The 26,892-nt window shown below is 46.2% G+C and overlaps 1 long non-coding RNA gene across 1 annotated transcript; it reads right to left on the bottom strand.

Annotated features, from left to right (window-relative positions):
* Nucleotides 1-607: 607 nt before the first annotated feature.
* On the bottom strand, nt 608-26,024 carry LOC309621697. Its single transcript, XR_014240192.1, has 3 exons — nt 25,931-26,024; nt 13,244-13,381; nt 608-696 (listed from the first exon to the last, which is right to left on the bottom strand). It is a non-coding gene; the product is annotated as an uncharacterized lncRNA (long non-coding RNA).
* Nucleotides 26,025-26,892: the final 868 nt, after the last annotated feature.

The raw sequence follows: 26,892 nt of genomic DNA, 5'->3' as shown, positions 1-26,892 counted from the left end.
CACTGTAGCACTCCCTTCCCTCATCTACTGCTATAGTCTCTTCGGAAGGTGTTTCAGAACTCTTGTTATGAGAGTGCCAGTTGAACTGTCCTCACTTCCTTCATTTATACCAGGATTGAAGACCTTGTGGTCCGAGATCCTGTCCAGAGAGCAAGCAGGCTAAGGCTCTGTCTTTGTTGATGTATTTCATCAGAAAGGGCTCTACCCCCTCTCCTAGTTCATGGTGTGAAGTGTTCTTGGCCTCTCGGGAAAGTGGGGAGAATGGAAAGGACCCTATATGAGAATGCTAGGCTCTGTAAAACATTTCAGGTTTTTAAAAATAAGACTCATTTTGTATTGGACTGACAACAGTCCTATGAAATACAAAGAAGGCCGAGAATCAGTGATAGGAAAGGATCACCAGTAAGAACTACAGCAGTCACCGCTTACCTCGTAGCATAGGGCACTGTCCGTGATCCTTAAGAAGAGTTAGTAGAAATGCCTTGCCCATCTTGCCCCTGAACCCCTTGAAAGGTACACGACTGCTGTGTTGGTGTTTAGGGGGAGCATCTCACTTACCAGGGACTGACTTCTCCCTTGATTCCTCTGTAGTGATGGAGACTTCCCCGCTGATGAAAAATTCCCTGGGATTGCAACCTCCAAGCCAGACAGCTTTCCTATGGAATGACAGAGAACTTGTCAAGGTGAAACACCAGTCTGCGGGAGAAAGGGAAGAAGAGAATGATGGAAATCGTTTCTGGGAAACTATTTTTACATTATGTGTTGTTTGTTCCCGGTAAATAAACTGAAATCTTCTTAACAGTACAACAAAATCTAAACCACTAAAGCCAACAATACAGGAGTATAACGTTCGACAAAAATTTCTTTGGCTGCGCAGCATGTGGGATCTTAGCTCCCCAACCAGGGATTGAACCCACGCCTGCTGCGTTGGAAGCGCAGAGTCTTCACCACGGGACCACCGGGGAAGTCCCAGGACTATCACTTTTAAAGGAGAAGGTACAAACCCCTCGGTTCTATGAACTGGAGATTTTTAGTAAGAAGTCAATATATTTGTTGTTAGGCACATTTTATGTTAGGCTGTCTCCCTGCACAGGATGCAGGCGCCTTGAGAATGGAAGTCATATCCCTCTATAGTACGTCCCTCTTCTTTCTGCTTTGCAGTTTGCTGCTCCACTTGTTCAACCCCACCTAGTAATAACCTATACTTCCCTTGTTCCTGTTTTCCCATCTGGAAAACAGACAAAAGGCAACCAAACAACGCAAAGGTCTCAACAAATAAGGGATATCCAAAACCAGAGATGGCCAGAACTTCTGTACCCCTGATGAAATAGTCCTCATACAAAACCTGATAATCAAATTCCTTAATGCTAGGAATCACAGTGAAAAATAGTATCTGAACTGACTTCTGTCAGATGAGTGAGAACTAAGGTTAATTCAGTGTATCTGAAGCATAGAAAGTGAGGGCAAAAGTGGCACAAGATGGGGCTAGAGAAGCAGAGAGGATTCTAGACCACGCAGAGTCTTAAAGGCCAACAGTGTGTTTTCTATTCTCAAAACAATGTTTGTGAGCGATGTTTATGAGCAACGTTCCAACTTGCTTTGAAGGTTTCTTGTGTGAAGAGTGGATTGGAAGGAAACAAGATATATGGACACTAGTTAGGACCTAATCGCAACAGACAGGCAAGTTCAGTATTAGGAAGTTGAGGAAGAGCTGGCTGACAGATTCCAAAGAAATTCAGGAGATGAACTGAAGCGGGCTTAATGGGGTAGGAGATGGAGGAAAGGAAGGTCTTAGGGAATTCAAGGGTTTACTGCACACATGAGCAAAGTCTCAAAATTAATCATTTGAACGTACAGAGGCGGATCTCCCAAATGACACCGGTTAGGAAGCAACGGTACGCCCTTTAGAATTCCTAGAGACAACACAAATCAACTGTTTCGATGGAAAATTCGGCGGGACTCTTGATTTCCATGGGAATACAGAGAAAAGAGACACTGATCTGGCTTGCAGGTATATTTAGGAAGCTGTTAGCCGGACATCACCTACTAGTATCATGTAAGTAGGCCGTCCGAAGTAGGAAGCTTAGGGGAAAAACCTGGAGGAAAACTTAAAAGCTTAAGCCACACCTCTACACTACACCACCTTTCACAATTTCTTCTCAGATAAGCATCATCCCCATCAGTGAAGAAACTCGTTCGTACCTCATAATAGGAAAAACAGGCCTAAAGATTCAATGTGTGTCTTGGGAGGTCCCATCTATGCGATATCTTCCTGGGACCAGAAAAGGCCCCAGGAAGATCCATCTCTGCACCCCTGAAAGCTTACCACCAAGGAAAATGACTAGGTCCATAGATTTCCTCCCTCAAACCAGCTTACCTCACACATAGATCATTAGCAACTCCGCCCTTACTCACATTATCACAGTCACAAGAGTGGTTAGGGAGAAAAGCACTAACCAGGGGAACTAAAACAGAGGCAATCCAGGCCAAGCTGGGCTGGTGGCAGATATCTTGCTCCTTACGCTCGGGTGCATAATGCGACTCACCACAGTGCCTTTTTCACAGACCCTTTTGAACGTTTCTCCACAGAATCCAACAGCTCAAGTTAGTTCATGACGCTTCAAGGTCAACAATCGTCAAGAGAAAAACATGCAATATGTCTTACAATGTTGGATTCCTTACAAACAGGACAAGGAGATAACCATGTAGACAAAACCAGAGCATTTGAAAACATCTGTATTCTACAAACACACCAGTGAATGCTATAAATAAGGTACTATGACATAAAACAAAATGAAAACTAGATGTGAGACTGTTCTCTTCAGTGTACAGACTTCATGGCAGTTGCTGCACACTATCTAGCTACTTAGATCTTTAACTCTCTGTTCTGTTAATACCAAATGAGGCCCAAGTGTGTCAACCTGTTTCCCACAGAAACCAAAAAGTCTACATGCATCTCTTTTCTCCTGTGCCCTTTCACCTTACCTGCTCCCAATTCTCCACCAACGTCCTCCTCTTTCTCTAATTATTCTCCTCTTCATTTTGCTTGGCCTTGCCCCCAAGCATGCAAGACAGAGAGTCCTAGAGGTCCAAGATTCTAGAGTGGCTGTTTGCAAGGCGGAGGAGATTACAGTAACTGCCACACTGTATATACTTCTGTGCAAAGAAAAAGGGACAGTGTTCAGAATGTCTCTCACATATAACAAGAGCTGGAGATGGCAGGATACCTGTGTGGCCCAAGGAACTAGAGCTAGCAAATTATGGGCCAAACAATTGCAACCAAAGGCTGGAAGAGGAAAGGTCTGCAACCAGCTCTGTCTCCTAGCTCTCTGGTATTTGCTGCCAACGGGCAGAGTCTATTTCGTGAAGCATCAAGCACTGAAAAGAAGACTCCTGCTGCTGGAAGGTGACAGGAAGTAACGTCCAATGCAAGATCAAGGCTTGTCCTCGAAGCAATGCCCATAATGGAAGAAAAAAAAAAAAGAGAAAGCGGAAGAGAAATGTTAAGTCGCAAGTCCAACCTGGCCCCCAGCCTAGCCCAGCCCAAGGAAGGTAGGAGTCAAGGAGAAGAAACTAAAAGAGAAGAGCCTTGGACCACAACATTCTCCACAAGGTACACTCAACAAACTTCACCCTACTCTTGAACCAAGTTACAAAAAGAGCTTCTTAATCCCTACTTTGGCTCCTTAAAAGCTGCTATCAGTTCACTCATTAGACACATATGATTTCAGAACAACTGTAATAGTTCAAACTAGATGGCTCTTTCCTTCCTAAGGATTATTAATTAAAGAAGATCTATATAGCTCTAAGTATATGATACATAAAATAGAATACTCTGTAGAATATAAGTAACTCTTAGTTCAGTGTATTAATGAACGTCTGTAAGAAATGTTGCAATGATTTCCCTAATGGAAGAGCCTGGGGGAGGTAAATCTGTCTTCTAGGATTTCCTCCCCAGAGCTCAGAAACTCAGGTGTTGTTTTAGCTCTCCTACACTCTCTTCACCCAAGCCCGCCTTCCTGTTGGGGATCGGACCTCCCTATTGGCTCTCTCATACCTTTCAACTGCCTGCTTTGTGACATCACTCTCCTACCAAACCTACTACCACTTGGTAGAGTCTTGGGGTTTCCGTGGAGCTGTTTGGACCAGTAACCAGTGACCTCTGTACTGGACACGTGCGCCGTTCAGCTGCAGCCACTCGGACATCCTCTAGTGTTGTCTCCTCATCCCTGGTACCTGCAGTGGATGCTTCCTCTTCTCTGACCATGTCAGGTAAGAAAAGAAACTTTGGAAAGTTTTGCGTTCGATTTCTTTTGCCCCTAAATTGAGTAGGAGATTCAAAATAGCATGGAATAATGAGGGAAAGTATTGAACTACACGTCTGGAGACCTAATTTCAGTTTTGACTTTGACGTTTACTATCTGTGTGACTTTGGACAAATCACTGGCTGTCTCACAAAGCCTGTTGCTTTCCTTAACTGTTACGTTAGGATACCACGTTGGGTTGATCACTCTGATCCCCTTCTTTTCCAGTATTGAGCCTTAAAGGGTACCCATGTAGAAAACGAAATCAGACACTTCTCAAGAGTGTTTCAACAGAAACATAGAAAAGTCAGGGGACATAGAAAACTAGCAATATATACCAAGATGTTTCATCTCTAATGGTCTCCCTCCACTAGGATTTCGACTAGTTGAAAAGAGAGAATAGGGAGAGAGGATGGAGAGTACTGGGCTCTACAGGGAGGCACAGAGTCGAGCGTAAGGAAGTTTAGGATGGTTTTCATTAGCACAGGCCAACAGGCACCAAGAGATGGGAGAAAATGTAAGAATGAAGAGGGAAAGCATAGAGGAGCTCTCAAGAAAAACGGAGTTTGCAATGGAATGCTGATGGGAACCAAAGATTTTCAATTAAAGCAGAAACAGCACAGAGGGAAACCTGCTCAGAGCAGGGCAAAACCAAGTTGATGGTAGCAAACCCTTACATTAACAGACTAAGAAGGAAAGTAAGGCCAGAACAGGGGATCACCAGGAAAGGCAGCTTATCAGAAAAGTCATACTCCGTTTTCTTTCTTTTATTGCCTCTCTGAATACAGTTGGCCACTTGACAGTTTTGAATATAAACATTTTAGAAATACGTTTTAGAAATGATGCCTCCTATAAACAAGCAACCACAGTGGTTATCTAGGGGGCTGCTTTTCAGTGTTTTATTCTTTCTAATTTTTAAACTAGGTAGACATTTCACCAATTCAACATTTTAAGTGATATCTTCTAAATTGAATCAGAAGGACTATTTTCCTTGGTGTGATATGTAGGTTCTAAGGCAAGGCTGCTTTTCATTTTTACAGTTATTTCCTTCCTAACACAGAGAGCACATTGATCAACAGCCATCGTTCGCTTGTAGAGCTTAGCTACCGAAGAAGAAGAAGAAGAAGAAGAAAAAGTCAAGCCCCACATCTCTAATTCCCCCCACTTAGGGAATTCCCTGGCGGTCCAGTGCTTAGGACTCGGTGCTTTCACGGCCAGGGCCACGCGGCGCGGCCAAAGAAACAAAACAAACAAACATCCACATTTATCGAAAACCATATTGTGGAGTCCTGTGGATTTTCTTACATTTGAAAATCTTTTTTAATTGGATTCTAGGCATGATGGTTTTTTGAGGTTTTGGGATGCCATCTTCTTGGATGCTGAAGATGATTCTAATCTAAGTTCTAGGATAAATCCAAAAACCTTCCTGATACATTTTAAGCTTCCTTTCTGCTTATTATATAAGCTATATTCATTGAAATATATATTTCTCCTAGGCTTAATACCTCTTACTTGCTGGGTAAAAATATGAAGGAGCACAATAATGAAACTCTTTTACACTTATTATTTTGCTGTCTGCTTCGTACCGGTTTTCATTGAAATACTTGTCTATATGTGTTGTGGCTACCTATACATGCACATTTATTGCATTCTGTTGCTTGTTATGCATTTTTTACTGACATACCTTCTCTGTCTGTATGCATTGGCTAGGAATTCATTCACCTCTATCACCTCCATCGTGTCTTCTGGTTAATAGTATTCACTAAAATAGAGTGGGCAAAATTCACTTTCATAATATTGCATGGATAGTACAGAATGCCATTTGTTAGTAAATTCATTAGGCTTCGATACTTGCCACATACCCCAGTTTTCATTAATATCTATGGATTTCTTTTTCGTTAACGTAATATGCTTGTCATGATTTTTCTTTGTCTTTCTAGAACTTATTGTATCTTCCTCCATATAAATCATACGCAATAGATCAGCTTATTCATCTATTAATTATTACTGCTATTATTATTGGTGGTGGTGTTATAACCACTTTACAGGTGAGGAATCTGAAGTAATCAGATAACTCTTCCCTTTCCAAAAGCACTTAAGAAATCCACTTTCGGGTAATCATTTTGAGGTAGGATGAGAAACCAGGCTTGAAGAGGGCAAAAATGACTCTTTCAATTCACCAGTTGGACTGAGCTGTACGTCACCTCTAGGTAATAGCGTGGGAACTGCACAAGCAAAGGGAGACACTGAAGACGACAATGGTAACAGCCGTACTGTTTTCTAATGGACAAAAAAAATGCCTATATTATAAGTTCTATTTCTCCTGCTTTCTGGCAGTATCATGCTCAGAGTGGAGTCCTGGCAAGGAAGTCAGGATACTTAGGTTCTGAAACCTGGTAATGATACTAACATAATGAGAGAACTTGAACAAGTCAACCCGACCTCTCTGAGCCTCAGTTTCCTTACTCACGAAATGAGACTGAGAACATCGAAGTTCTCTAAGGGCCTCCTAGTTCTAAAATGCTTCCAGTCTAGGAAATAGCATAGAAGTCAATACGAGTGCAGGCTGAAGGGAAAGACAGGGCAGGGAGAAGGTTGCTTCCAGCCTAGAGAACAATCTCTGAACCACACCACTTGGCTCTTCTGCCCGTCTGTGCCCAAGATGGGAGCACAGGCAGTTAATAGAGAAGAGTGGAAAACTGCTCAGTCCTTACAGCCATCATTAACTGTCTGATTTTGGGTTTCTCAGGAAGTAGTGATAGTAGAGGTGTCCTGATAGCAAGAACCTTCAGATGATGCCGTTCCTCAAACGTAGTGAGAATTTCTCAACCTCCCTGAGTTTTTCATGACCCTCTTGTTCTTACAGAAAATTTCCAACATCCATCTCTACTTGGAACTCTAAATTCTCTGCAGCATTCTCCTCCTGTGGTGAGCAATGCAACTTCCCTAACACGAAGTGTCTGCAACTTCTCCAGAGTCTCTGCCCCTGCCGTCAGTTCGGCATCGGCTACTGGTACCCCTTTCCAGACACTCATGGGTAGTGCCTACCTTTACCAACATTCTAGCACGACTATGTTATCTGGAGTTACTGACCACAGCCAGATCTCCACTTCAGCTGCTTCCTATCCAGGTGTTCTTGAGTGGGACATCACAGCAAGCACTGAAAAGAATTCTTCTTCACTCGGAGACTTTACTCTGGCACTCACTGACCGCCACACAGCTGCCTCCTCCATGTTTCTGGCAGCCCAGTATGATAAAACTTCAGACGCCAAGAACATGGTCCCTCTACATCCATCGCTTTCTGCCAGCCTTGCTCAGGGAACACCATCTCAGATTCCAAATCAGGGGCAGAGCCGCCTGTCACTTCCCTGCCAGGACGGAAGCCAGGTATATTACTATAACCAAGGCACACTGGGGTCTTTACTGTATGGAGAACTTGGCTCCTGCCCGCAATCCTACGGCTCGGCGTCATACACAGGAAGTCGGGCCTCTGGGCAACCAGAAATGGGAATGGGACTGAAGGAGATTCAGCCCACAAATATCCGACCACCAGCTTCCACCTCTGCAGTCTGCCACCCTGTGTCTGCTCAACGCATCACAGAAACAAGTTTTCAAGGTGAGTATAACAAACGCCAGAGAAAGTTGAAGAATGAGGTCGGCATTCAAAAATGGGGTCAAATCGACAGCTGGGAAGGGGTGTAGAGGCAGGTAGAATTTAGATCCTGAGCCTTTAATAACCACTACCTTCGCTCAGTGCCCTCTGTTTTTAGACTCTATATGAGAACACCTAGGGCTTCCCTGGTGGCGCCGTGGTTAAGAATCCGCCTGCCAATGCAATGCGGGGGACACGGGTTCGAGCCCTGGTCTGCGAAGATCCCACATGCCGTGCAGCAACTAAGCGCATGTGCCACAACGACGGAGCCTGCATTCTAGAGCCCGTGAGCCTCAACTACCGAAGCCCACGTGCCTACAGCCCATGCTCCGCAACAAGAGAAGCCACCGCGATGAGAAGCCCGCACACCGCAACCGAGAGTAGCCCCCGCTAGCCGCCAACTAGAGAAAGCCCGTGCACAGCAATGAGAGACCCAGTGCAGCCAAAAACATAAATACGTAGAATAAATAAGTTCAAACAGTAAATAAATACATAAACATAAATTACAAAAAAAAGAACACCTAATGCAGGTGGGAAGGTGGGAGGGCCACTGTAGAGGTCATCTATGCTACATGTACAAGAACGCCGAGAGCACACCAATCGGTACCACACTTTTCACTGCTGTAGCCGATCGTTCCCCCTGTACTGCCACACTGTAGCACTCCCTTCCCTCATCTACTGCTATAGTCTCTTCGGAAGGTGTTTCAGAACTCTTGTTATGAGAGTGCCAGTTGAACTGTCCTCACTTCCTTCATTTATACCAGGATTGAAGACCTTGTGGTCCGAGATCCTGTCCAGAGAGCAAGCAGGCTAAGACTCTGTCTTTGTTGATGTATTTCATCAGCAAGGGCTCTACCCCCTCTCCTAGTTCATGGTGTGACGTGTTCTTGGCCTCTCGGGAAAGTGGGGAGAATGGAAAGGACCCTATATGAGAATGCTAGGCTTTGTAAAACATTTCAGGTTTTTAAAAATAAGACTCATTTTGTATTGGACTTATAACAGTCCTATGAAATACAAAGCGAGCCGAGAATCAGCGACAGGAAAGGCTCACCAGTAAGAATTACAACAGTCACCGCTTACCTCGTAGCATAGGGCACTGTCCATGATCCTTAAGAAGAGTTAGTAGAAATGCCTTGCCCATCTTGCCCCTGAACCCCTTGAAAGGTACACGACTGCTGTGTTGGTGTTTAGGGGGAGCATCTCACTTACCAGGGACTGACTTCTCCCTTGATCCCTTTGTAGGGATGGAGACCTCCCCCCTGGTGATGAAAAATTCCCTGGGATTGCAACCTCCAAGCCAGACGTTTTGTGTGACACAAAGTCAAGAACTCCCCAAGTCCTGCAGTAGCAGAAACAGCCACATACTTGAGAGTAACCCACCATCTGAACTTGGGGACATTTCAGTGACAGCTCCAGTCCAGAGTGCCAGGCGTCTCCTGGCCCTGCCTCCAGCTCCAAGCCAGGGACAAATAGAGAGTAAGCACGTGGATGATATCAAAACCAAGCTTTCAAAGCCTCTGGATGCCTACCAGATCCCAACAGAGAACCAAGATCCTCCACTACTCCCTTTAGGAATCCCTGATATTCACCAGCCGCTGGCCTGCACCGATCCCCTCAGCCAAGAGGAGCAGCCTGGTTCTGAAAATGCTGATCTGGGAGAGAACAGCCGGAGTCGTCAGGACCTAGGGACACTTGAAAATGGGATTGAACCTAGCAGTGGTCTTGCAGACATTACTACACTGGCGGAGGATATTCACCTTCCCCAGCTCTTTAATCCTTTGAAAGATCTTGATCAATCCCAAGGTCCCAACGTGATCAAAGCTAAAGACACCAGAGCCATTAAGGTGAATCAGGTGCAGGAAAAGCCAAGTGTCATAAAGGTTCCCTCTGATCAACCCAGGAAGAACAAACAGAAAGCCTCTGAGCCTATCAGTGGCGCTCCCAAGGCCAAAATCCAGCCAAAGAATCCAGAGTGCCCGTTAGGGGGAGAAGTGGTTACATGCCACGCTGCAGTCAGTGACAGGGCTCCTGTGAACACGGCCAAGCACTCTCAAGGCAAACCTCAGAAAGCTGCATCCAGAAAGATCAGCAAAACTAAGAGCCACGGGCAGGAAAAGACCAAAAGGACCAGAGGGAGAAACAAGGCTGAGGAGAACAAGCAGTCAGGGAACAAAGTCAAGGCAGAAGAGAAGCCAGCAATCCCCCACACGAAGCGAAAGGAACACCAAACTGAGCTTCTCCAACAGAGCTTTCAAAAGCCTCGAACCTCCCTTGGCGTGCGCATGCTGGAGTCTGTGAAGGTTCTTCATGCGCTGGGGAAGAAGAATGAGACGAAAACTGGGCTCTCTTCCTGTCGGCTCTTGGGAAAGTCAAGCAACCCCAAAGACCCCCAGCCACCCCCAGCTATCCAGCCATGGCGGCATACCCCACGTGAGGGGAAGGGTCCTGAGAAAACGCAAGTCCAAGCCCAGAAACCAGACAGCAGTGCTGAAACAGAGTGTCCGTCTCCAGCCCAGTATGAGCGGCCTCCTCCTGGGAAGGTCAAGTTGGTACCTCTGCCTTTTTCTGCCTGGGACAAGCCTCAAGCTCGACCCGCTCCTCGGAGGCCACAGTCTCTGGCCTCACATCGGCCTGCTGGGGCTTACCGTGCCCAGCCTGGTTCTACTGACTCAGCTCAACCTGCTGCAGCCAATTCATCCCAGCCAGCTCCTGCCTCTTTGCCAGGCCCCGCCAAACCAGCTCAGCCAACTGTGACCAACCCAACCCAACCGGCTTGGACCAACCATACCCAGCCTCGTGTCCCTCAGTCTGCTGCTCCTAGGCCTGCACCCTCCAAAACTTCATCTGGCGCTCCTCTCCAGCGGGAGCCTGTTCCCCCTGCTGTGAATAAGCGCCAGTCCCCACCCAAGCTCCAAACCCAATTTCTACTCCAAGACTTCAGCAAGCAACGAGTTCCATGGAGGGAACCCAACGTGCCTGAGCCAGTCATGTCAAAGCCCATCGAACAAGAGCAGAGGCCAGAGCGAGAGGCCATGAAGAGGCGGGCTCAACAACAACGGGAGAATGCTGCCAGATACACCTCTTCGGGCAAGCTGCAATTTTTCACCGAGAGGGAAAACGAAATGGAAATTGCCGACTACTACGGATACGTCAAGTGAGAGCTGCTAGGATTCTTGGTGCCACCTTGGCTACCAGCTGTTCTTCCATACACAGGTAAGACAGGTATAGAACTGAATAAGTAAATGGAATACAATTAATAGACGAGTAACAAACCTTTCGAATTTTCAGATGCTGCTAACTGGGGCGTGAGAAAGGAAGGACTGAAAGTTGGATGGGAGAATGAAGGAAAGGGGTAAAAACTGAGCAAAGAGGAAGGAACTTGGCCCAGGGCTAGGAAGGCCAAAAGAGACGTATGGATTTAGGAAAGGAAGCAGGAGCGAGGATGAAATGGCAGAAGTAAAAAGCAGGGTCAGAGGTCTGGGTTGAAAGAACACAATTGGAGTAGAGTTGAAGGTGACAGAAGATGAGTCTAGGTTTACTAGGAGAAATAGAAAAAGTCTCTCGGGGACGCTGGCCTTAAGTCTCACAACCACCAGATAGGTATTTCAGAAAACAAGAGGTTCAGGACACATCTCTGAAAGGTCTGAGTTGCCTTATTCAGGTGTGACTGTAGTGGGGGAATAGGGAAATCTACCAGAGAAGTGGCTAGGGCTCAGAGTTATCCTAGGGGCAGCTGACGACAGGGGCAGAGCCAAGGGAACTGCTGGATCAGGAGGCCCACGAACAAAGCAGGGGCATAGCCGCCTGTCACTTCCCTGCCAGGAAGGAAGCCAGGTATATTACTGTAACCAAGGCACACTGGGGTCTTTACTGTATGGAGAACTTGGCTCCTGCCCGCAATCCTACGGCTCGGCGTCACACACAGGAAGTAGGGCCTCTGGGCAACCAGAAATGGGAATGGGACTGAAGGAGATTCAGCCCACAAATATCCGACCACCAGCTTCCACCTCTGCAGTCTGCCACCCTGTGTCTGCTCAACGCATCACAGAAACAAGTTTTCAAGGTGAGTATACAGACGGCAGAGAAAAGTTGAACAATGAGGTCAGCATTCAAAAATGGGGTCAAATCGACAGCTGGGAAGGGGTGTAGAGACAGGTAGAATTTAGATCCTGAGCCTTTAATAACCACTACCTTCTCTCAGTGCTCTCTGTTTTTAGACTCTATATGAGAACACCTAGGGCTTCCCTGGTGGCGCCTGCCAATGCAGGGGACACGGGTTCGAGCCCTGGTCTGCGAAGATCCCACATGCCGTGCAGCAACTAAGCGCATGTGCCACAACGACGGAGCCTGCATTCTAGAGCCCGTGAGCCTCAACTACCGAAGCCCACGTGCCTACAGCCCATGCTCCGCAACAAGAGAAGCCACCGCGATGAGATGCCCGCACACCGCAACCGAGAGTAGCCCCCGCTAGCCGCCAACTAGAGAAAGCCCGTGCACAGCAATGAGAGACCCAGTGCAGCCAAAAAAATAAATACGTAGAATAAATAAGTTCAAACAGTAAATAAATACATAAACATAAATTACAAAAAAAAACAACACCTAATGCAGGTGGGAAGGTGGGAGGGCCACCGTAGAGGTCATCTATGCTACATGTACAAGAACCCCGAGAGCACACCAATCGGTACCACACTTTTCACTGCTGTAGCCGATCATTCCCCCTGTACTGCCACACTGTAGCACTCCCTTCCCTCATCTACTACTATAGTCTCTTTGGAAGGTGTTTCCGAACTCTTGTTATGAGAGTGCCAGTTGAACTGTCCTCACTTCCTTCATTTATACCAGGATTGAAGACCTTGTGGTCCGAGATCCTGTCCAGAGAGCAAGCAGGCTAAGGCTCTGTCTTTGTTGATGTATTTCATCAGAAAGGGCTCTACCCCCTCTCCTAGTTCATGGTGTGAAGTGTTCTTGGCCTCTCGGGAAAGTGGGGAGAATGGAAAGGACCCTATATGAGAATGCTAGGCTCTGTAAAACATTTCAGGTTTTTAAAAATAAGACTCATTTTGTATTGGACTGACAACAGTCCTATGAAATACAAAGAAGGCCGAGAATCAGTGACAGGAAAGGATCACCAGTAAGAACTACAGCAGTCACCGCTTACCTCGTAGCATAGGGCACTGTCCGTGATCCTTAAGAAGAGTTAGTAGAAATGCCTTGCCCATCTTGCCCCTGAACCCCTTGAAAGGTACACGACTGCTGTGTTGGTGTTTAGGGGGAGCATCTCACTTACCAGGGCCTGACTTCTCCCTTGATTCCTCTGTAGTGATGGAGACTTCCCCGCTGATGAAAAATTCCCTGGGATTGCAACCTCCAAGCCAGACAGCTTTCCTATGGAATGACAGAGAACTTGTCAAGGTGAAACACCAGTCTGCGGGAGAAAGGGAAGAAGAGAATGATGGAAATCGTTTCTGGGAAACTATTTTTACATTATGTGTTGTTTGTTCCCGGTAAATAAACTGAAATCTTCTTAACAGTACAACAAAATCTAAACCACTAAAGCCAACAATACAGGAGTATAACGTTCGACAAAAATTTCTTTGGCTGCGCAGCATGTGGGATCTTAGCTCCCCAACCAGGGATTGAACCCACGCCTGCTGCGTTGGAAGCGCAGAGTCTTCACCACGGGACCACCGGGGAAGTCCCAGGACTATCACTTTTAAAGGAGAAGGTACAAACCCCTCGGTTCTATGAACTGGAGATTTTTAGTAAGAAGTCAATATATTTGTTGTTAGGCACATTTTATGTTAGGCTGTCTCCCTGCACAGGATGCAGGCGCCTTGAGAATGGAAGTCATATCCCTCTATAGTACGTCCCTCTTCTTTCTGCTTTGCAGTTTGCTGCTCCACTTGTTCAACCCCACCTAGTAATAACCTATACTTCCCTTGTTCCTGTTTTCCCATCTGGAAAACAGACAAAAGGCAACCAAACAACGCAAAGGTCTCAACAAATAAGGGATATCCAAAACCAGAGATGGCCAGAACTTCTGTACCCCTGATGAAATAGTCCTCATACAAAACCTGATAATCAAATTCCTTAATGCTAGGAATCACAGTGAAAAATAGTATCTGAACTGACTTCTGTCAGATGAGTGAGAACTAAGGTTAATTCAGTGTATCTGAAGCATAGAAAGTGAGGGCAAAAGTGGCACAAGATGGGGCTAGAGAAGCAGAGAGGATTCTAGACCACGCAGAGTCTTAAAGGCCAACAGTGTGTTTTCTATTCTCAAAACAATGTTTGTGAGCGATGTTTATGAGCAACGTTCCAACTTGCTTTGAAGGTTTCTTGTGTGAAGAGTGGATTGGAAGGAAACAAGATATATGGACACTAGTTAGGACCTAATCGCAACAGACAGGCAAGTTCAGTATTAGGAAGTTGAGGAAGAGCTGGCTGACAGATTCCAAAGAAATTCAGGAGATGAACTGAAGCGGGCTTAATGGGGTAGGAGATGGAGGAAAGGAAGGTCTTAGGGAATTCAAGGGTTTACTGCACACATGAGCAAAGTCTCAAAATTAATCATTTGAACGTACAGAGGCGGATCTCCCAAATGACACCGGTTAGGAAGCAACGGTACGCCCTTTAGAATTCCTAGAGACAACACAAATCAACTGTTTCGATGGAAAATTCGGCGGGACTCTTGATTTCCATGGGAATACAGAGAAAAGAGACACTGATCTGGCTTGCAGGTATATTTAGGAAGTTGTTAGCCGGACATCACCTACTAGTATCATGTAAGTAGGCCGTCCGAAGTAGGAAGCTTAGGGGAAAAACCTGGAGGAAAACTTAAAAGCTTAAGCCACACCTCTACACTACACCACCTTTCACAATTTCTTCTCAGATAAGCATCATCCCCATCAGTGAAGAAACTCGTTCGTACCTCATAATAGGAAAAACAGGCCTAAAGATTCAATGTGTGTCTTGGGAGGTCCCATCTATGCGATATCTTCCTGGGACCAGAAAAGGCCCCAGGAAGATCCATCTCTGCACCCCTGAAAGCTTACCACCAAGGAAAATGACTAGGTCCATAGATTTCCTCCCTCAAACCAGCTTACCTCACACATAGATCATTAGCAACTCCGCCCTTACTCACATTATCACAGTCACAAGAGTGGTTAGGGAGAAAAGCACTAACCAGGGGAACTAAAACAGAGGCAATCCAGGCCAAGCTGGGCTGGTGGCAGATATCTTGCTCCTTACGCTCGGGTGCATAATGCGACTCACCACAGTGCCTTTTTCACAGACCCTTTTGAACGTTTCTCCACAGAATCCAACAGCTCAAGTTAGTTCATGACGCTTCAAGGTCAACAATCGTCAAGAGAAAAACATGCAATATGTCTTACAATGTTGGATTCCTTACAAACAGGACAAGGAGATAACCATGTAGACAAAACCAGAGCATTTGAAAACATCTGTATTCTACAAACACACCAGTGAATGCTATAAATAAGGTACTATGACATAAAACAAAATGAAAACTAGATGTGAGACTGTTCTCTTCAGTGTACAGACTTCATGGCAGTTGCTGCACACTATCTAGCTACTTAGATCTTTAACTCTCTGTTCTGTTAATACCAAATGAGGCCCAAGTGTGTCAACCTGTTTCCCACAGAAACCAAAAAGTCTACATGCATCTCTTTTCTCCTGTGCCCTTTCACCTTACCTGCTCCCAATTCTCCACCAACGTCCTCCTCTTTCTCTAATTATTCTCCTCTTCATTTTGCTTGGCCTTGCCCCCAAGCATGCAAGACAGAGAGTCCTAGAGGTCCAAGATTCTAGAGTGGCTGTTTGCAAGGCGGAGGAGATTACAGTAACTGCCACACTGTATATACTTCTGTGCAAAGAAAAAGGGACAGTGTTCAGAATGTCTCTCACATATAACAAGAGCTGGAGATGGCAGGATACCTGTGTGGCCCAAGGAACTAGAGCTAGCAAATTATGGGCCAAACAATTGCAACCAAAGGCTGGAAGAGGAAAGGTCTGCAACCAGCTCTGTCTCCTAGCTCTCTGGTATTTGCTGCCAACGGGCAGAGTCTATTTCGTGAAGCATCAAGCACTGAAAAGAAGACTCCTGCTGCTGGAAGGTGACAGGAAGTAACGTCCAATGCAAGATCAAGGCTTGTCCTCGAAGCAATGCCCATAATGGAAGAAAAAAAAAAAAGAGAAAGCGGAAGAGAAATGTTAAGTCGCAAGTCCAACCTGGCCCCCAGCCTAGCCCAGCCCAAGGAAGGTAGGAGTCAAGGAGAAGAAACTAAAAGAGAAGAGCCTTGGACCACAACATTCTCCACAAGGTACACTCAACAAACTTCACCCTACTCTTGAACCAAGTTACAAAAAGAGCTTCTTAATCCCTACTTTGGCTCCTTAAAAGCTGCTATCAGTTCACTCATTAGACACATATGATTTCAGAACAACTGTAATAGTTCAAACTAGATGGCTCTTTCCTTCCTAAGGATTATTAATTAAAGAAGATCTATATAGCTCTAAGTATATGATACATAAAATAGAATACTCTGTAGAATATAAGTAACTCTTAGTTCAGTGTATTAATGAACGTCTGTAAGAAATGTGGCAATGATTTCCCTAATGGAAGAGCCTGGGGGAGGTAAATCTGTCTTCTAGGATTTCCTCCCCAGAGCTCAGAAACTCAGGTGTTGTTTTAGCTCTCCTACACTCTCTTCACCCAAGCCCGCCTTCCTGTTGGGGATCGGACCTCCCTATTGGCTCTCTCATACCTTTCAACTGCCTGCTTTGTGACATCACTCTCCTACCAAACCTACTACCACTTGGTAGAGTCTTGGGGTTTCCGTGGAGCTGTTTGGACCAGTAACCAGTGACCTCTGTACTGGACACGTGCGCCGTTCAGCTGCAGCCACTCGGACATCCTCTAGTGTTGTCTCCTCATCCCTGGTACCTGCAGTGGATGCTTCCTCTTCTCTGACCATGTCAGGTAAGAAAAGAAACTTTGGAAAGTTTTGCGTTCGATTTCTTTTGCCCCTAAATTGAGTAGGAGATTCAAAATAGCATGGAATAATGAGGGAAAGTATTGAACTACACGTCTGGAGACCTAATTTCACTTTTGACTTTGACGTTTACTATCTGTGTGACTTTGGACAAATCACTGGCTGTCTCACAAAGCCTGTTGCTTTCCTTAACTGTTACGTTAGGATACCACGTTGGGTTGATCACTCTGATCCCCTTCTTTTCCAGTATTGAGCCTTAAAGGGTACCCATGTAGAAAACGAAATCAGACACTTCTCAAGAGTGTTTCAACAGAAACATAGAAAAGTCAGGGGACATAGAAAACTAGCAATATATACCAAGATGTTTCATCTCTAATGGTCTCCCTCCACTAGGATTTCGACTAGTTGAAAAGAGAGAATAGGGAGAGAGGATGGAGAGTACTGGGCTCTACAGGGAGGCACAGAGTCGAGCGTAAGGAAGTTTAGGATGGTTTTCATTAGCACAGGCCAACAGGCACCAAGAGATGGGAGAAAATGTAAGAATGAAGAGGGAAAGCATAGAGGAGCTCTCAAGAAAAACGGAGTTTGCAATGGAATGCTGATGGGAACCAAAGATTTTCAATTAAAGCAGAAACAGCACAGAGGGAAACCTGCTCAGAGCAGGGCAAAACCAAGTTGATGGTAGCAAACCCTTACATTAACAGACTAAGAAGGAAAGTAAGGCCAGAACAGGGGATCACCAGGAAAGGCAGCTTATCAGAAAAGTCATACTCCGTTTTCTTTCTTTTATTGCCTCTCTGAATACAGTTGGCCACTTGACAGTTTTGAATATAAACATTTTAGAAATACGTTTTAGAAATGATGCCTCCTATAAACAAGCAACCACAGTGGTTATCTAGGGGGCTGCTTTTCAGTGTTTTATTCTTTCTAATTTTTAAACTAGGTAGACATTTCACCAATTCAACATTTTAAGTGATATCTTCTAAATTGAATCAGAAGGACTATTTTCCTTGGTGTGATATGTAGGTTCTAAGGCAAGGCTGCTTTTCATTTTTACAGTTATTTCCTTCCTAACACAGAGAGCACATTGATCAACAGCCATCGTTCGCTTGTAGATCTTAGCTACCGAAGAAGAAGAAGAAGAAGAAGAAAAAGTCAAGCCCCACATCTCTAATTCCCCCCACTTAGGGAATTCCCTGGCGGTCCAGTGCTTAGGACTCGGTGCTTTCACGGCCAGGGCCACGCGGCGCGGCCAAAGAAACAAAACAAACAAACATCCACATTTATCGAAAACCATATTGTGGAGTCCTGTGGATTTTCTTACATTTGAAAATCTTTTTTAATTGGATTCTAGGCATGATGGTTTTTTGAGGTTTTGGGATGCCATCTTCTTGGATGCTGAAGATGATTCTAATCTAAGTTCTAGGATAAATCCAAAAACCTTCCTGATACATTTTAAGCTTCCTTTCTGCTTATTATATAAGCTATATTCATTGAAATATATATTTCTCCTAGGCTTAATACCTCTTACTTGCTGGGTAAAAATATGAAGGAGCACAATAATGAAACTCTTTTACACTTATTATTTTGCTGTCTGCTTCGTACCGGTTTTCATTGAAATACTTGTCTATATGTGTTGTGGCTACCTATACATGCACATTTATTGCATTCTGTTGCTTGTTATGCATTTTTTACTGACATACCTTCTCTGTCTGTATGCATTGGCTAGGAATTCATTCACCTCTATCACCTCCATCGTGTCTTCTGGTTAATAGTATTCACTAAAATAGAGTGGGCAAAATTCACTTTCATAATATTGCATGGATGGTACAGAATGCCATTTGTTAGTAAATTCATTAGGCTTCGATACTTGCCACATACCCCAGTTTTCATTAATATCTATGGATTTCTTTTTCGTTAACGTAATATGCTTGTCATGATTTTTCTTTGTCTTTCTAGAACTTATTGTATCTTCCTCCATATAAATCATACGCAATAGATCAGCTTATTCATCTATTAATTATTACTGCTATTATTATTGGTGGTGGTGTTATAACCACTTTACAGGTGAGGAATCTGAAGTAATCAGATAACTCTTCCCTTTCCAAAAGCACTTAAGAAATCCACTTTCGGGTAATCATTTTGAGGTAGGATGAGAAACCAGGCTTGAAGAGGGCAAAAATGACTCTTTCAATTCACCAGTTGGACTGAGCTGTACGTCACCTCTAGGTAATAGCGTGGGAACTGCACAAGCAAAGGGAGACACTGAAGACGACAATGGTAACAGCCGTACTGTTTTCTAATGGACAAAAAAAATGCCTATATTATAAGTTCTATTTCTCCTGCTTTCTGGCAGTATCATGCTCAGAGTGGAGTCCTGGCAAGGAAGTCAGGATACTTAGGTTCTGAAACCTGGTAATGATACTAACATAATGAGAGAACTTGAACAAGTCAACCCGACCTCTCTGAGCCTCAGTTTCCTTACTCACGAAATGAGACTGAGAACATCGAAGTTCTCTAAGGGCCTCCTAGTTCTAAAATGCTTCCAGTCTAGGAAATAGCATAGAAGTCAATACGAGTGCAGGCTGAAGGGAAAGACAGGGCAGGGAGAAGGTTGCTTCCAGCCTAGAGAACAATCTCTGAACCACACCACTTGGCTCTTCTGCCCGTCTGTGCCCAAGATGGGAGCACAGGCAGTTAATAGAGAAGAGTGGAAAACTGCTCAGTCCTTACAGCCATCATTAACTGTCTGATTTTGGGTTTCTCAGGAAGTAGTGATAGTAGAGGTGTCCTGATAGCAAGAACCTTCAGATGATGCCGTTCCTCAAACGTAGTGAGAATTTCTCAACCTCCCTGAGTTTTTCATGACCCTCTTGTTCTTACAGAAAATTTCCAACATCCATCTCTACTTGGAACTCTAAATTCTCTGCAGCATTCTCCTCCTGTGGTGAGCAATGCAACTTCCCTAACACGAAGTGTCTGCAACTTCTCCAGAGTCTCTGCCCCTGCCGTCAGTTCGGCATCGGCTACTGGTACCCCTTTCCAGACACTCATGGGTAGTGCCTACCTTTACCAACATTCTAGCACGACTATGTTATCTGGAGTTACTGACCACAGCCAGATCTCCACTTCAGCTGCTTCCTATCCAGGTGTTCTTGAGTGGGACATCACAGCAAGCACTGAAAAGAATTCTTCTTCACTCGGAGACTTTACTCTGGCACTCACTGACCGCCACACAGCTGCCTCCTCCATGTTTCTGGCAGCCCAGTATGATAAAACTTCAGACGCCAAGAACATGGTCCCTCTACATCCATCGCTTTCTGCCAGCCTTGCTCAGGGAACACCATCTCAGATTCCAAATCAGGGGCAGAGCCGCCTGTCACTTCCCTGCCAGGACGGAAGCCAGGTATATTACTATAACCAAGGCACACTGGGGTCTTTACTGTATGGAGAACTTGGCTCCTGCCCGCAATCCTACGGCTCGGCGTCATACACAGGAAGTCGGGCCTCTGGGCAACCAGAAATGGGAATGGGACTGAAGGAGATTCAGCCCACAAATATCCGACCACCAGCTTCCACCTCTGCAGTCTGCCACCCTGTGTCTGCTCAACGCATCACAGAAACAAGTTTTCAAGGTGAGTATAACAAACGCCAGAGAAAGTTGAAGAATGAGGTCGGCATTCAAAAATGGGGTCAAATCGACAGCTGGGAAGGGGTGTAGAGGCAGGTAGAATTTAGATCCTGAGCCTTTAATAACCACTACCTTCGCTCAGTGCCCTCTGTTTTTAGACTCTATATGAGAACACCTAGGGCTTCCCTGGTGGCGCCGTGGTTAAGAATCCGCCTGCCAATGCAATGCGGGGGACACGGGTTCGAGCCCTGGTCTGCGAAGATCCCACATGCCGTGCAGCAACTAAGCGCATGTGCCACAACGACGGAGCCTGCATTCTAGAGCCCGTGAGCCTCAACTACCGAAGCCCACGTGCCTACAGCCCATGCTCCGCAACAAGAGAAGCCACCGCGATGAGAAGCCCGCACACCGCAACCGAGAGTAGCCCCCGCTAGCCGCCAACTAGAGAAAGCCCGTGCACAGCAATGAGAGACCCAGTGCAGCCAAAAACATAAATACGTAGAATAAATAAGTTCAAACAGTAAATAAATACATAAACATAAATTACAAAAAAAAGAACACCTAATGCAGGTGGGAAGGTGGGAGGGCCACTGTAGAGGTCATCTATGCTACATGTACAAGAACGCCGAGAGCACACCAATCGGTACCACACTTTTCACTGCTGTAGCCGATCGTTCCCCCTGTACTGCCACACTGTAGCACTCCCTTCCCTCATCTACTGCTATAGTCTCTTCGGAAGGTGTTTCAGAACTCTTGTTATGTGAGTGCCAGTTGAACTGTCCTCACTTCCTTCATTTATACCAGGATTGAAGACCTTGTGGTCCGAGATCCTGTCCAGAGAGCAAGCAGGCTAAGACTCTGTCTTTGTTGATGTATTTCATCAGCAAGGGCTCTACCCCCTCTCCTAGTTCATGGTGTGACGTGTTCTTGGCCTCTCGGGAAAGTGGGGAGAATGGAAAGGACCCTATATGAGAATGCTAGGCTTTGTAAAACATTTCAGGTTTTTAAAAATAAGACTCATTTTGTATTGGACTTATAACAGTCCTATGAAATACAAAGCGAGCCGAGAATCAGCGACAGGAAAGGCTCACCAGTAAGAATTACAACAGTCACCGCTTACCTCGTAGCATAGGGCACTGTCCATGATCCTTAAGAAGAGTTAGTAGAAATGCCTTGCCCATCTTGCCCCTGAACCCCTTGAAAGGTACACGACTGCTGTGTTGGTGTTTAGGGGGAGCATCTCACTTACCAGGGACTGACTTCTCCCTTGATCCCTTTGTAGGGATGGAGACCTCCCCCCTGGTGATGAAAAATTCCCTGGGATTGCAACCTCCAAGCCAGACGTTTTGTGTGACACAAAGTCAAGAACTCCCCAAGTCCTGCAGTAGCAGAAACAGCCACATACTTGAGAGTAACCCACCATCTGAACTTGGGGACATTTCAGTGACAGCTCCAGTCCAGAGTGCCAGGCGTCTCCTGGCCCTGCCTCCAGCTCCAAGCCAGGGACAAATAGAGAGTAAGCACGTGGATGATATCAAAACCAAGCTTTCAAAGCCTCTGGATGCCTACCAGATCCCAACAGAGAAACAAGATCCTCCACTACTCCCTTTAGGAATCCCTGATATTCACCAGCCGCTGGCCTGCACCGATCCCCTCAGCCAAGAGGAGCAGCCTGGTTCTGAAAATGCTGATCTGGGAGAGAACAGCCGGAGTCGTCAGGACCTAGGGACACTTGAAAATGGGATTGAACCTAGCAGTGGTCTTGCAGACATTACTACACTGGCGGAGGATATTCACCTTCCCCAGCTCTTTAATCCTTTGAAAGATCTTGATCAATCCCAAGGTCCCAACGTGATCAAAGCTAAAGACACCAGAGCCATTAAGGTGAATCAGGTGCAGGAAAAGCCAAGTGTCATAAAGGTTCCCTCTGATCAACCCAGGAAGAACAAACAGAAAGCCTCTGAGCCTATCAGTGGCGCTCCCAAGGCCAAAATCCAGCCAAAGAATCCAGAGTGCCTGTTAGGGGGAGAAGTGGTTACATGCCACGCTGCAGTCAGTGACAGGGCTCCTGTGAACACGGCCAAGCACTCTCAAGGCAAACCTCAGAAAGCTGCATCCAGAAAGATCAGCAAAACTAAGAGCCACGGGCAGGAAAAGACCAAAAGGACCAGAGGGAGAAACAAGGCTGAGGAGAACAAGCAGTCAGGGAACAAAGTCAAGGCAGAAGAGAAGCCAGCAATCCCCCACACGAAGCGAAAGGAACACCAAACTGAGCTTCTCCAACAGAGCTTTCAAAAGCCTCGAACCTCCCTTGGCGTGCGCATGCTGGAGTCTGTGAAGGTTCTTCATGCGCTGGGGAAGAAGAATGAGACGAAAACTGGGCTCTCTTCCTGTCGGCTCTTGGGAAAGTCAAGCAACCCCAAAGACCCCCAGCCACCCCCAGCTATCCAGCCATGGCGGCATACCCCACGTGAGGGGAAGGGTCCTGAGAAAACGCAAGTCCAAGCCCAGAAACCAGACAGCAGTGCTGAAACAGAGTGTCCGTCTCCAGCCCAGTATGAGCGGCCTCCTCCTGGGAAGGTCAAGTTGATACCTCTGCCTTTTTCTGCCTGGGACAAGCCTCAAGCTCGACCCGCTCCTCGGAGGCCACAGTCTCTGGCCTCACATCGGCCTGCTGGGGCTTACCGTGCCCAGCCTGGTTCTACTGACTCAGCTCAACCTGCTGCAGCCAATTCATCCCAGCCAGCTCCTGCCTCTTTGCCAGGCCCCGCCAAACCAGCTCAGCCAACTGTGACCAACCCAACCCAACCGGCTTGGCCCAACCATACCCAGCCTCGTGTCCCTCAGTCTGCTGCTCCTAGGCCTGCACCCTCCAAAACTTCATCTGGCGCTCCTCTCCAGCGGGGGAGCCTGTTCCCCCTGCTGTGAATAAGCGCCAGTCCCCACCCAAGCTCCAAACCCACTTTCTACTCCAAGACTTCAGCAAGCAACGAGTTCCATGGAGGGAACCCAACGTGCCTGAGCCAGTCATGTCAAAGCCCATCGAACAAGAGCAGAGGCCAGAGCGAGAGGCCATGAAGAGGCGGGCTCAACAACAACGGGAGAATGCTGCCAGATACACCTCTTCGGGCAAGCTGCAATTTTTCACCGAGAGGGAAAACGAAATGGAAATTGCCGACTACTACGGATACGTCAAGTGAGAGCTGCTAGGATTCTTGGTGCCACCTTGGCTACCAGCTGTTCTTCCATACACAGGTAAGACAGGTATAGAACTGAATAAGTAAATGGAATACAATTAATAGACGAGTAACAAACCTTTCGAATTTTCAGATGCTGCTAACTGGGGCGTGAGAAAGGAAGGACTGAAAGTTGGATGGGAGAATGAAGGAAAGGGGTAAAAACTGAGCAAAGAGGAAGGAACTTGGCCCAGGGCTAGGAAGGCCAAAAGAGACGTATGGATTTAGGAAAGGAAGCAGGAGCGAGGATGAAATGGCAGAAGTAAAAAGCAGGGTCAGAGGTCTGGGTTGAAAGAACACAATTGGAGTAGAGTTGAAGGTGACAGAAGATGAGTCTAGGTTTACTAGGAGAAATAGAAAAAGTCTCTCGGGGACGCTGGCCTTAAGTCTCACAACCACCAGATAGGTATTTCAGAAAACAAGAGGTTCAGGACACATCTCTGAAAGGTCTGAGTTGCCTTATTCAGGTGTGACTGTAGTGGGGGAATAGGGAAATCTACCAGAGAAGTGGCTAGGGCTCAGAGTTATCCTAGGGGCAGCTGACGACAGGGGCAGAGCCAAGGGAACTGCTGGATCAGGAGGCCCACGAACAAAGCAGGGGCATAGCCGCCTGTCACTTCCCTGCCAGGAAGGAAGCCAGGTATATTACTATAACCAAGGCACACTGGGGTCTTTACTGTATGGAGAACTTGGCTCCTGCCCGCAATCCTACGGCTCGGCGTCACACACAGGAAGTAGGGCCTCTGGGCAACCAGAAATGGGAATGGGACTGAAGGAGATTCAGCCCACAAATATCCGACCACCAGCTTCCACCTCTGCAGTCTGCCACCCTGTGTCTGCTCAACGCATCACAGAAACAAGTTTTCAAGGTGAGTATACAGACGGCAGAGAAAAGTTGAACAATGAGGTCAGCATTCAAAAATGGGGTCAAATCGACAGCTGGGAAGGGGTGTAGAGACAGGTAGAATTTAGATCCTGAGCCTTTAATAACCACTACCTTCTCTCAGTGCTCTCTGTTTTTAGACTCTATATGAGAACACCTAGGGCTTCCCTGGTGGCGCCTGCCAATGCAGGGGACACGGGTTCGAGCCCTGGTCTGCGAAGATCCCACATGCCGTGCAGCAACTAAGCGCATGTGCCACAACGACGGAGCCTGCATTCTAGAGCCCGTGAGCCTCAACTACCGAAGCCCACGTGCCTACAGCCCATGCTCCGCAACAAGAGAAGCCACCGCGATGAGATGCCCGCACACCGCAACCGAGAGTAGCCCCCGCTAGCCGCCAACTAGAGAAAGCCCGTGCACAGCAATGAGAGACCCAGTGCAGCCAAAAAAATAAATACGTAGAATAAATAAGTTCAAACAGTAAATAAATACATAAACATAAATTACAAAAAAAAACAACACCTAATGCAGGTGGGAAGGTGGGAGGGCCACTGTAGAGGTCATCTATGCTACATGTACAAGAACCCCGAGAGCACACCAATCGGTACCACACTTTTCACTGCTGTAGCCGATCATTCCCCCTGTACTGCCACACTGTAGCACTCCCTTCCCTCATCTACTGCTATAGTCTCTTTGGAAGGTGTTTCCGAACTCTTGTTATCAGAGTGCCAGTTGAACTGTCCTCACTTCCTTCATTTATACCAGGATTGAAGACCTTGTGGTCCGAGATCCTGTCCAGAGAGCAAGCAGGCTAAGGCTCTGTCTTTGTTGATGTATTTCATCAGAAAGGGCTCTACCCCCTCTCCTAGTTCATGGTGTGAAGTGTTCTTGGCCTCTCGGGAAAGTGGGGAGAATGGAAAGGACCCTATATGAGAATGCTAGGCTCTGTAAAACATTTCAGGTTTTTAAAAATAAGACTCATTTTGTATTGGACTGACAACAGTCCTATGAAATACAAAGAAGGCCGAGAATCAGTGACAGGAAAGGATCACCAGTAAGAACTACAGCAGTCACCGCTTACCTCGTAGCATAGGGCACTGTCCGTGATCCTTAAGAAGAGTTAGTAGAAATGCCTTGCCCATCTTGCCCCTGAACCCCTTGAAAGGTACACGACTGCTGTGTTGGTGTTTAGGGGGAGCATCTCACTTACCAGGGCCTGACTTCTCCCTTGATTCCTCTGTAGTGATGGAGACTTCCCCGCTGATGAAAAATTCCCTGGGATTGCAACCTCCAAGCCAGACAGCTTTCCTATGGAATGACAGAGAACTTGTCAAGGTGAAACACCAGTCTGCGGGAGAAAGGGAAGAAGAGAATGATGGAAATCGTTTCTGGGAAACTATTTTTACATTATGTGTTGTTTGTTCCCGGTAAATAAACTGAAATCTTCTTAACAGTACAACAAAATCTAAACCACTAAAGCCAACAATACAGGAGTATAACGTTCGACAAAAATTTCTTTGGCTGCGCAGCATGTGGGATCTTAGCTCCCCAACCAGGGATTGAACCCACGCCTGCTGCATTGGAAGCGCAGAGTCTTCACCACGGGACCACCGGGGAAGTCCCAGGACTATCACTTTTAAAGGAGAAGGTACAAACCCCTCGGTTCTATGAACTGGAGATTTTTAGTAAGAAGTCAATATATTTGTTGTTAGGCACATTTTATGTTAGGCTGTCTCCCTGCACAGGATGCAGGCGCCTTGAGAATGGAAGTCATATCCCTCTATAGTACGTCCCTCTTCTTTCTGCTTTGCAGTTTGCTGCTCCACTTGTTCAACCCCACCTAGTAATAACCTATACTTCCCTTGTTCCTGTTTTCCCATCTGGAAAACAGACAAAAGGCAACCAAACAACGCAAAGGTCTCAACAAATAAGGGATATCCAAAACCAGAGATGGCCAGAACTTCTGTACCCCTGATGAAATAGTCCTCATACAAAACCTGATAATCAAATTCCTTAATGCTAGGAATCACAGTGAAAAATAGTATCTGAACTGACTTCTGTCAGATGAGTGAGAACTAAGGTTAATTCAGTGTATCTGAAGCATAGAAAGTGAGGGCAAAAGTGGCACAAGATGGGGCTAGAGAAGCAGAGAGGATTCTAGACCACGCAGAG

The sequence above is a fragment of the Balaenoptera borealis genome (assembly GCF_965194805.1).
Source record: "Balaenoptera borealis genome assembly, contig: HAP1_SCAFFOLD_902, whole genome shotgun sequence".
Lineage (NCBI taxonomy): Eukaryota > Metazoa > Chordata > Mammalia > Artiodactyla > Balaenopteridae > Balaenoptera > Balaenoptera borealis.
Note: the sequence above shows the minus strand (reverse complement) of the source record. Positions and strands in the feature narration are given on the sequence as shown.